This window comes from Alexandromys fortis, unplaced genomic scaffold (assembly GCF_014885135.2).
Source record: "Alexandromys fortis isolate MF-2015 unplaced genomic scaffold, M_Fortis_MF-2015_v1.1 scaffold_223, whole genome shotgun sequence".
Classification (NCBI taxonomy): Eukaryota; Metazoa; Chordata; class Mammalia; order Rodentia; family Cricetidae; genus Alexandromys; species Alexandromys fortis.
The window spans coordinates 2202832-2210410 of record NW_026068095.1 but is presented as its reverse complement, the minus strand read 5'-3'; the positions used below and the strand labels follow the sequence as shown (position 1 = coordinate 2210410).

The 7579-nt window shown below is 41.7% G+C and overlaps 1 pseudogene; it reads left to right on the top strand.

Annotated features, from left to right (window-relative positions):
- Positions 1 to 558: 558 nt before the first annotated feature.
- LOC126489201 (actin, cytoplasmic 2-like) lies at positions 559 to 2365 on the top strand (annotated as a pseudogene).
- Positions 2366 to 7579: the final 5214 nt, after the last annotated feature.

Sequence of the window (7579 nt, the reverse complement as noted above, 5' to 3'; positions counted from 1 at the left end):
GCAAATTAAAGAATCATGTCGTCAGAAAAAGAGAGATATACAGTAAAGATAGATTCAGACAAAGAAAACCAGTAAATGGTGTATAGTGTGTTTAAAAATATAAGTAAACTTGGGAAACAAAAGAGAAAGAATAAAGTCTTTTAAGAAAGAAAGAAAGAAAGAAAGAAAGAGAGAGAGAGAGAGAGAGAGAGAGAGAGAGAGAGAAAGAAAGNAAGAAGGAAGGAAGGAAGGAAGGAAGGAAAGAAAGAAAGAAAGAAAGAAAGAAAGAAAGAAAGAAAGAAAGAAAGAAAGAAAGAAAGAAAGAAAGAAAGAAAGAATAGTTGGGTGTGGTGGCATAAACGTTTAATCCCAGGACTTTGGCAGGAGAGGCAGGCAAATCTCTGTGAGTTCAAGGACAGACTGGTCTACAAAGTGAGTTCCAGGACAGCCAAAGACACACAGAGAAACCCTGTCTCATAAAACCAAAACATAAAAATAAAAGAAATAGCTCACACTCCGCCTCCAGTTTGCGCTGTGTGTCTTCCCGCTGCTCCGTCTCCCCTGCATTCGCTGATCGCCATGGAAGAAGAAATCGCCGTGCTCGTCATTGACAATGGCTCCAGCATGTGCAAAGCTGGCTTTGCTAGCGATGACACCCCCAGGGCCGTGTTCCTGTCCATCGTCGGGCGCCCCCACACCAGGGCGTCATGGTGGGCATGGGCCAGAAGGACTCGTACGTGGGTGATGAGGCCCAGAGCAAAAGAGGAATCCTGACCCTGAAGTACCCCATCGAGCACGGCATCGTCACCAACTGGGACGACATGGAGAAGATCTGGCATCACACCTTCTACAATGAGCTGCATGTGGCCCCTGAGAAGCACCCGGTGCTTCTGACCAAGGACCCCCTGAACCCCAAAGCGAATAGAGAGAAGATGACGCAGATAATGTTTGAAACCTTCAACACCCCAGCCATGTACGTGGCCATTCAGGTGGTGCTGTCCCTGTATGCATCTGGGCGCACCACTGGCATTGTCATGGACTCTGGTGACGGGGTCACACACACACAGTGCCCATCTACGAGGGCTACGCCCTTCCCCACGCCATCTTGCGTCTGGACCTGGCTGGCCGGGACCTGACAGACTACCTCATGAAGATCCTGACTGAGCGGGGCTACAGCTTCACCACCACGGCTGAGCAGGAAATCGTGCGTGACATTAAGGAGAAGTTGTGCTACGTTGCCCTGGATTTTGAGCAGGAAATGGCCACTGCTGCATTGTCCTCTTCCTTGGAAAAGAGCTATGAATTGCCTGATGGGCAGGTGATCACCATTGGCAATGAGCGATTCCAGTGTTCAGGGGTGCTCTTCCAGTTTTCCTTCCTGGGCACGGAGTCCTGTGGCATCCATGAGACCACCTTCAACTCCATCATGAAGTGCGACGTGGACATCCGCAAGGACCTGTATGCCAACACAGTGTTGTCCGGTGGTACCACCATGTACCCAGGCATTGCCGACAGGATGCAGAAGGAGATCACAGCCCTAGCGCCCAGCACGATGAAGATCAAGATCATTGCTCCCCTTGAGCACAAGTACTCGGTCTGGATTGGCGGCTCCATCCTGGCCTCACTGTCCACCTTCCAGCAGATGTAGATCAGCAAGCAGGAGTACGACTGCCCCTCCATCGTTCATCGCAAATGCTTCTAGATGGACTGAGCAGGTGCCAGGCATCTGCTGCATGAGCTGATTCTGAAGTATCAATTTGCCCTGGCAAATGTACACACCTCATGCTAGCCTCATGAAACTGGAATGAGTCTTCGAAAAGAAATTTGTCCTTGAAGCTTGTATCCAATATCAGCACTGGATTGTAGAACTTGCTGCTGATTTTTGACCTTGTATTCAAGTTAACTGTTCCTTTGGTATATGTTTAATGCCCTGTGCATATCTTGATTTAGTCCTTAGTCATGTGGCTTGGTCACTAGGTGGCTGGGGAGAGTGAGAGTATGCTGTGGATGAGAAATCCCCAGCCTGGTGGATGTGTGAGCACCGTGCAGTGATCTGTGCAGGGTATTAGCTGACTGCTGACTTCCAGGATTTCTCGAGGCTGGCAAGGGTTCCTGAACCAGTTACCACTTCCATCTTGCCGGTCTAACAGGTTGGGAAAGTCCAAGCCTTGGGACCCAGTTCTGGTGTTTTCCCTCCTGACCCCGTGGGTTGTTACTTGCCTTGAGTTGGGAACGTTTGCATTGACACCTGTAAATGTATTCATTATTTTAATTTATGTAAGGTTTTTTGTACTCAATTTAAGAAATGACAAATTTTGGTTTTCTACTGTTCCGTGAGAACATTAGGCCCCAGCAACATGTCATTGTGTAAAGAAAAATAAAAGTGCTGCAGAAAAAAAAAAAGAAATAGAGTTCAAAATTAAGTCCCATAAAGCTGGAAAATGGGCAGAGAATACGGATACTGTATGTTATTGTGCTGCCTTTGAATTGCTTGATGGCTAAGGAAGGAGAAACAGCTGCTAAAAGACATTTGATTATAAATTCTGCTGGATTAATCCAACATATATATTTTTGAAAATGCCTTGAGTTCAAATTTTAAGTCAAAAGATATGTTACTATGAAAAAGAAGTTTTGCTTTTGTTTCTATATGAAATGAGAGGCTGTGGATTCTTTCTGCATTAAGAAAAAAATCAGATTGACAAAAGGTAGACACTCTGAAAAATCTCTGATATTAGCTGATGGTCCAGATTATCCATCATTTCAGAGGACCTATGTTGGAGTTTCCTCTGAATTCTACATCCATAACAGACTCAAGACTGCTTTTTGAGATGATCAAGACTCACAGAATATTTTCATCAAGACTTGACAATATTTCTAAATATTCTTTAGGTCCCCATAAGTTTATCAGTGCCCCTTAACCAGCAGGAAGTAACCTAGAAAACTATGCACACATTCTCAATAAACGGGTTATAGTTGTTTGTTGTTCTCTAAAGTATTGGTTACAAGTTATTATGGATAATGGTCAAGAAAAAAACTAAACAAAAGAGATTAGATTCAGAGTTCTTATGTGGAAAAAGAGGGCAAATGCTGTGGGACAATGGTCTTGTACTGTAAAAAATTGTCACTTTTATTCCTTTAATAAAGTGCTGATTGGGAGGCAGCAAACTCAGGAGTAAGACTGATCCAGTGACCTGGGCCAGAGAGAGACTGAGGCAACAAATTCCGCAGGTGTAGATCTGAGCCAGCTGTGTAGGCTAGAGCAGGCCTGAAACAGCAAACTCCACAGGAGCAGGACTGATCCAGTGACCTGGACTGGAGCGGATCTGACATGGTGAACTCCACGGATCAGGAGCATATCCAGACCAGAGACATTTGTAAAAGCAGAATTGGGCCAGAAACCAAGACTGGAGAAGGCCTGCATCAGCGAGCTCCATGGGAGTGGGACTGAGCCAACAACCTAGGCCAGAACAGGCCTAAGATGGCAAGCTCTGGGGGAGAAGGAACAGATCCAGACAATGCACATTTCATGAGGCAGGACTGAGACAGCAACCTGGGATGGTGCAGACCTGAGATAGAGAACTCAACAGGAGCAGGCACAAGGGAGCAACCACTGAATGAGTGGGTGAGAACCAGAGATCTCTGCGGGTCCAGGTGTGAGTACACATGAGTCAGGACCCCTGTGGGTCCAACAAGAATCTGGGACCTGTAAGAAACTAGGCCCGAGACAGGACTTTTATGGGTTTGGGCATGAGTCTGGGACCTCAAAGTAAATAACCAGGAACCCGAGACCTTTGCAGGTCCAGGCATGAGTCTGGGACCTCTGAGGGAGTAGACCTGAGAGAGAATATCTGTGGTTCCAGGTGCACCCAAGTCTGTGACCTCCATGGGAGTAGATCAGAACTAGAGAACCTTGCAGGACCAACCCCAAGGCAGGGACCTCTGCAGGAGTTGATACAGACCAAAATCATTTACAAAAACAGGTCTGAGCCAGTACCTTAAGCCAGAGCAGGCCTGAGATAATGAACTCCATGGGAGCTGAGCAAACCCCAGGAGAGTTGAGAGACCTCCAGGAACACAAAGTGAGCAATGGGGTAACTGGAACCATGGCACTGACTGCACCATAGGAAGCAAGAATCTGAGGATCAGATTCAATGGCACCTGGAAGATTGATCACCAGAGTCACAGACAGCCCAAACTACACCAATTAGAGGAAAAGATGGGTAGACAAGGTATGAACACATGCAACACCACAAAGAGCAACACAATACCAGTAAAATCTAGTGACCCCACAACAGCAAGACTTAAACAACCAAATATAGATGAAGCAGAAGAAAATGACCTAAAAAATAACTCCAGGAGAATGTTGGAGAATGTTAAGATAGTAAAAATGGCAATCTTACCAAAAGCAATCTACAGATTCAATGAAATGCTCATCAAAATCCCAGCTAAACTTTTCACAGACCTCAAAAGAATGGTACTCAACTTCATATAAAATAGCAAAAACCCCAGCATAGACAAGACAATCCTGTACAATAAAAAAAAAAAACTTCCAGAGGCATCACAATCTCTAACTTCAATCTGTACTACAGAGCTACAGTACTGAAAACAGCTTGATATTAGCATAAAAAAACAGACAGGAGGACCAATGAAACTGAATCGAAGACCCAGATAATAATCCACACACCTTCAAACACCTGATTTTTGACAAAGAAGCAAAAAATATCAAATAAAAAAGAAAGCATATTTAACAAATGGGGCTGGCATAACTGGATAGCAACATGTAGAAGAGTGAAAATATACCTGTATCTATCACCATGCACAAAACTCAAGTCCAAATGGACCAAAGACATCAACATAAAGCCAGGCACACTAAACCTGAAGAGAAAATAGGAAGTACATTGAAGTCATTGGCAAAGGAGACTCCTTCATAAATATAATCCCAGTAGCACAGACACTGAGAGAAACAATTAATAAATGGGACCTCCTGAAACTGAAAAGCTTCTGTGAAGAAAAGGACATAGTCAATAATACAAAATGACAGCCCATAGAATGGGAAAAGATCTCTAACAACCCCACATTAGACAGAAGTCTGATCTCCAAAATCTATAAAGAACTCAAGAAATTTGTCATCAAAATAACAAATAATCCAATAAAAAAATGGAGTACAGAGCAAAACAGAGAACTCTCAACAGGGTAATCTAAAATGGCAGAAAGACATGTAAGGAAATGTTCAACGTCCTTAGTCATCAGAGAAATGCAAATAAAAACAACACTGAGATTCCATCTTACACTTGTAAGAATGGCCAATTTTAAAAACACTGATTACAACTTATGCTGGAGAGGTTGTTAGATAAAGGGAACACTCCTGCATTGCTGGTGGGAGTGCAAGCTGATACATCCCCTTTGTATATAAGTATGGCAATATCTCAGAAAATCAGGAAACAACCTTCTCCAAGACCCAGAAATACCACTTTGGGGTATATATCCAAACAATGTTCAATCATGCCACAAGGACATGAGCTCAACTATGTTCATAGCATGGTGTAGGAGGTTATTCTGTTCATGTGTTGCTTTCATTGGTTAATGAATAAAGAAACTGCTTTGTGAGGAAGAAAGTGGAGTCAATTAGAAGCCATGGATCCTTCGCCTCAGACATATGTCAGTTAGAATCTTACCTGTAAGCCACAGCCATGTGGCAATACATAGATTAATAAAAATGTGCTAAATCAAGATATAAGTATTAGCTAATAAGAAGTTAGAGCTACTGGGCCAAGCAGTGTTTAAATTAATATAGTTTCTGTTTGGTTATTTCAGGTTTAAACTAGCCAGCCGGCTGGGACGAACAAGGGGTCCTCTCCTCCCTACAACAATAGCAGCATTGTTTGTCATAGCCAGAACCTGGAAACAACCTAAATGCCCCTCGACCAAAGAATGGATAAGGAAAATGTGCTATATTTATACAATGGAGTACTACACAGGAGAAAAAAAAAACGACATCTCAAAATTTGCAGGCAAATGAATGGATCAACCCAAATCGAGAAAGACAATTATCATATGTACTCACTAATAAGTGGTTTTTAAACATAAAGAAAAGAAAACCAGCCTACAAATTTCAATCCCAGAGAACCTAGACAACACTGAGGACCCTAAGAGAGACATACAAGGATCTAATCTACATAGGAAGCAGAAAGGCTCGATCTGCAATTGTCACCCAGACACAGAGGAAACAGGATGAGAATGCCTTGCTGATAAAGGTACCAAGCCATGTGACTAACACAGACAAGAATTATTGGTTAATGGATGAAGTAAGAGTTAGATAATAAGAAAGCCTGAGCTAATAGACCAACCAGTTTATAATTAAAGTAGATATCTGTATGTTTCTTTGGGACTGAATGGCAATTGCACTGGGAGGGACAGTAACTTCTGTCAACAGGAATCTCACATCAGCATTCTGTCATGTTAATAACCCATTGTTCTCCTGACTCTAATAAACTCTTTTCCTGAAAAATGACCCATCTTCCTCCCTATCACTCCATTCCTTATCATCTCTAAAATGTAACACTTATAAATTGAGTACACCCTAGGGGAAAAAATATATATTAGGAAGTATATTGTTTTTCATTAAAATGTAAAAACCTACAATTAGCCCCAAAACACAGAAAGAAAGACTTGATTAAGCTTCCTGTACTTTAGAATTAGAACACAAGATGAACTGAGGGAAAAGCAAATCCCAGAGCTAGTAAAAACAAAATTATAAACTTTTCTGCTTAAAGCTACTGATACAAAATAGAAGGAAAAGCAACAGAAAGACAGCAGTTTATAATAACAAGATGTTGATCACCATTTTTAAGACTTTTATGTGGGCTGAGCTGCTGACATTTCTGGAGTCTTCAACAATGAGCTACTTGTCCTTAATATGTCTCGACAGAAGATGTGCAGAAGGAAAAAAATCAGGGTCATGAAGGAGTGAATGAGTGTGAACATACTGCTGGTGAATAAAATAAGCGTAGAAAATTGACCAGAGTTGCTTGAAATAGACCTATAGGACACTTTATGCTCATGTCCATCAATATAGACATAAACACATCTGTTTATGACTAAAGTATTCAAAGACAATAGAAACAGAGATGCCAGCAATACAATCAAAATAGAGAAAACTACAACCAGACAAATGCAAAAAACAAGCATCTATGGGGTGACCAGTGCCATTTGAGATATCTACAATACAAATTTTACACTGAATTCTCTGAGAATATTGTGGAAAAAGGAGCAGAATTATTGTAAGATGTACAACCATGACATCTGCTACATGATGATATCTTTTGTATATGATAGAAAAAGTTCCACTAATGATATTTCAACAGTATGATATTCTAAATAAGGCCTTAAAAATGACCCCAGTCAACATGTCATTGTGAATGGGAGAAAAAGCTCACAAACAACAACCATAGATGAAGAGCTATAAGCAATTAATGGTTACTAAATGAGAAATAATCAGGCTTTACTTTTCATAGTTTATCTAATTCCAAGTGGTCAACCCTACATACATATACATGAAAATAACACTAAATTAACTCATCAGAATCTATTTATAAATTTA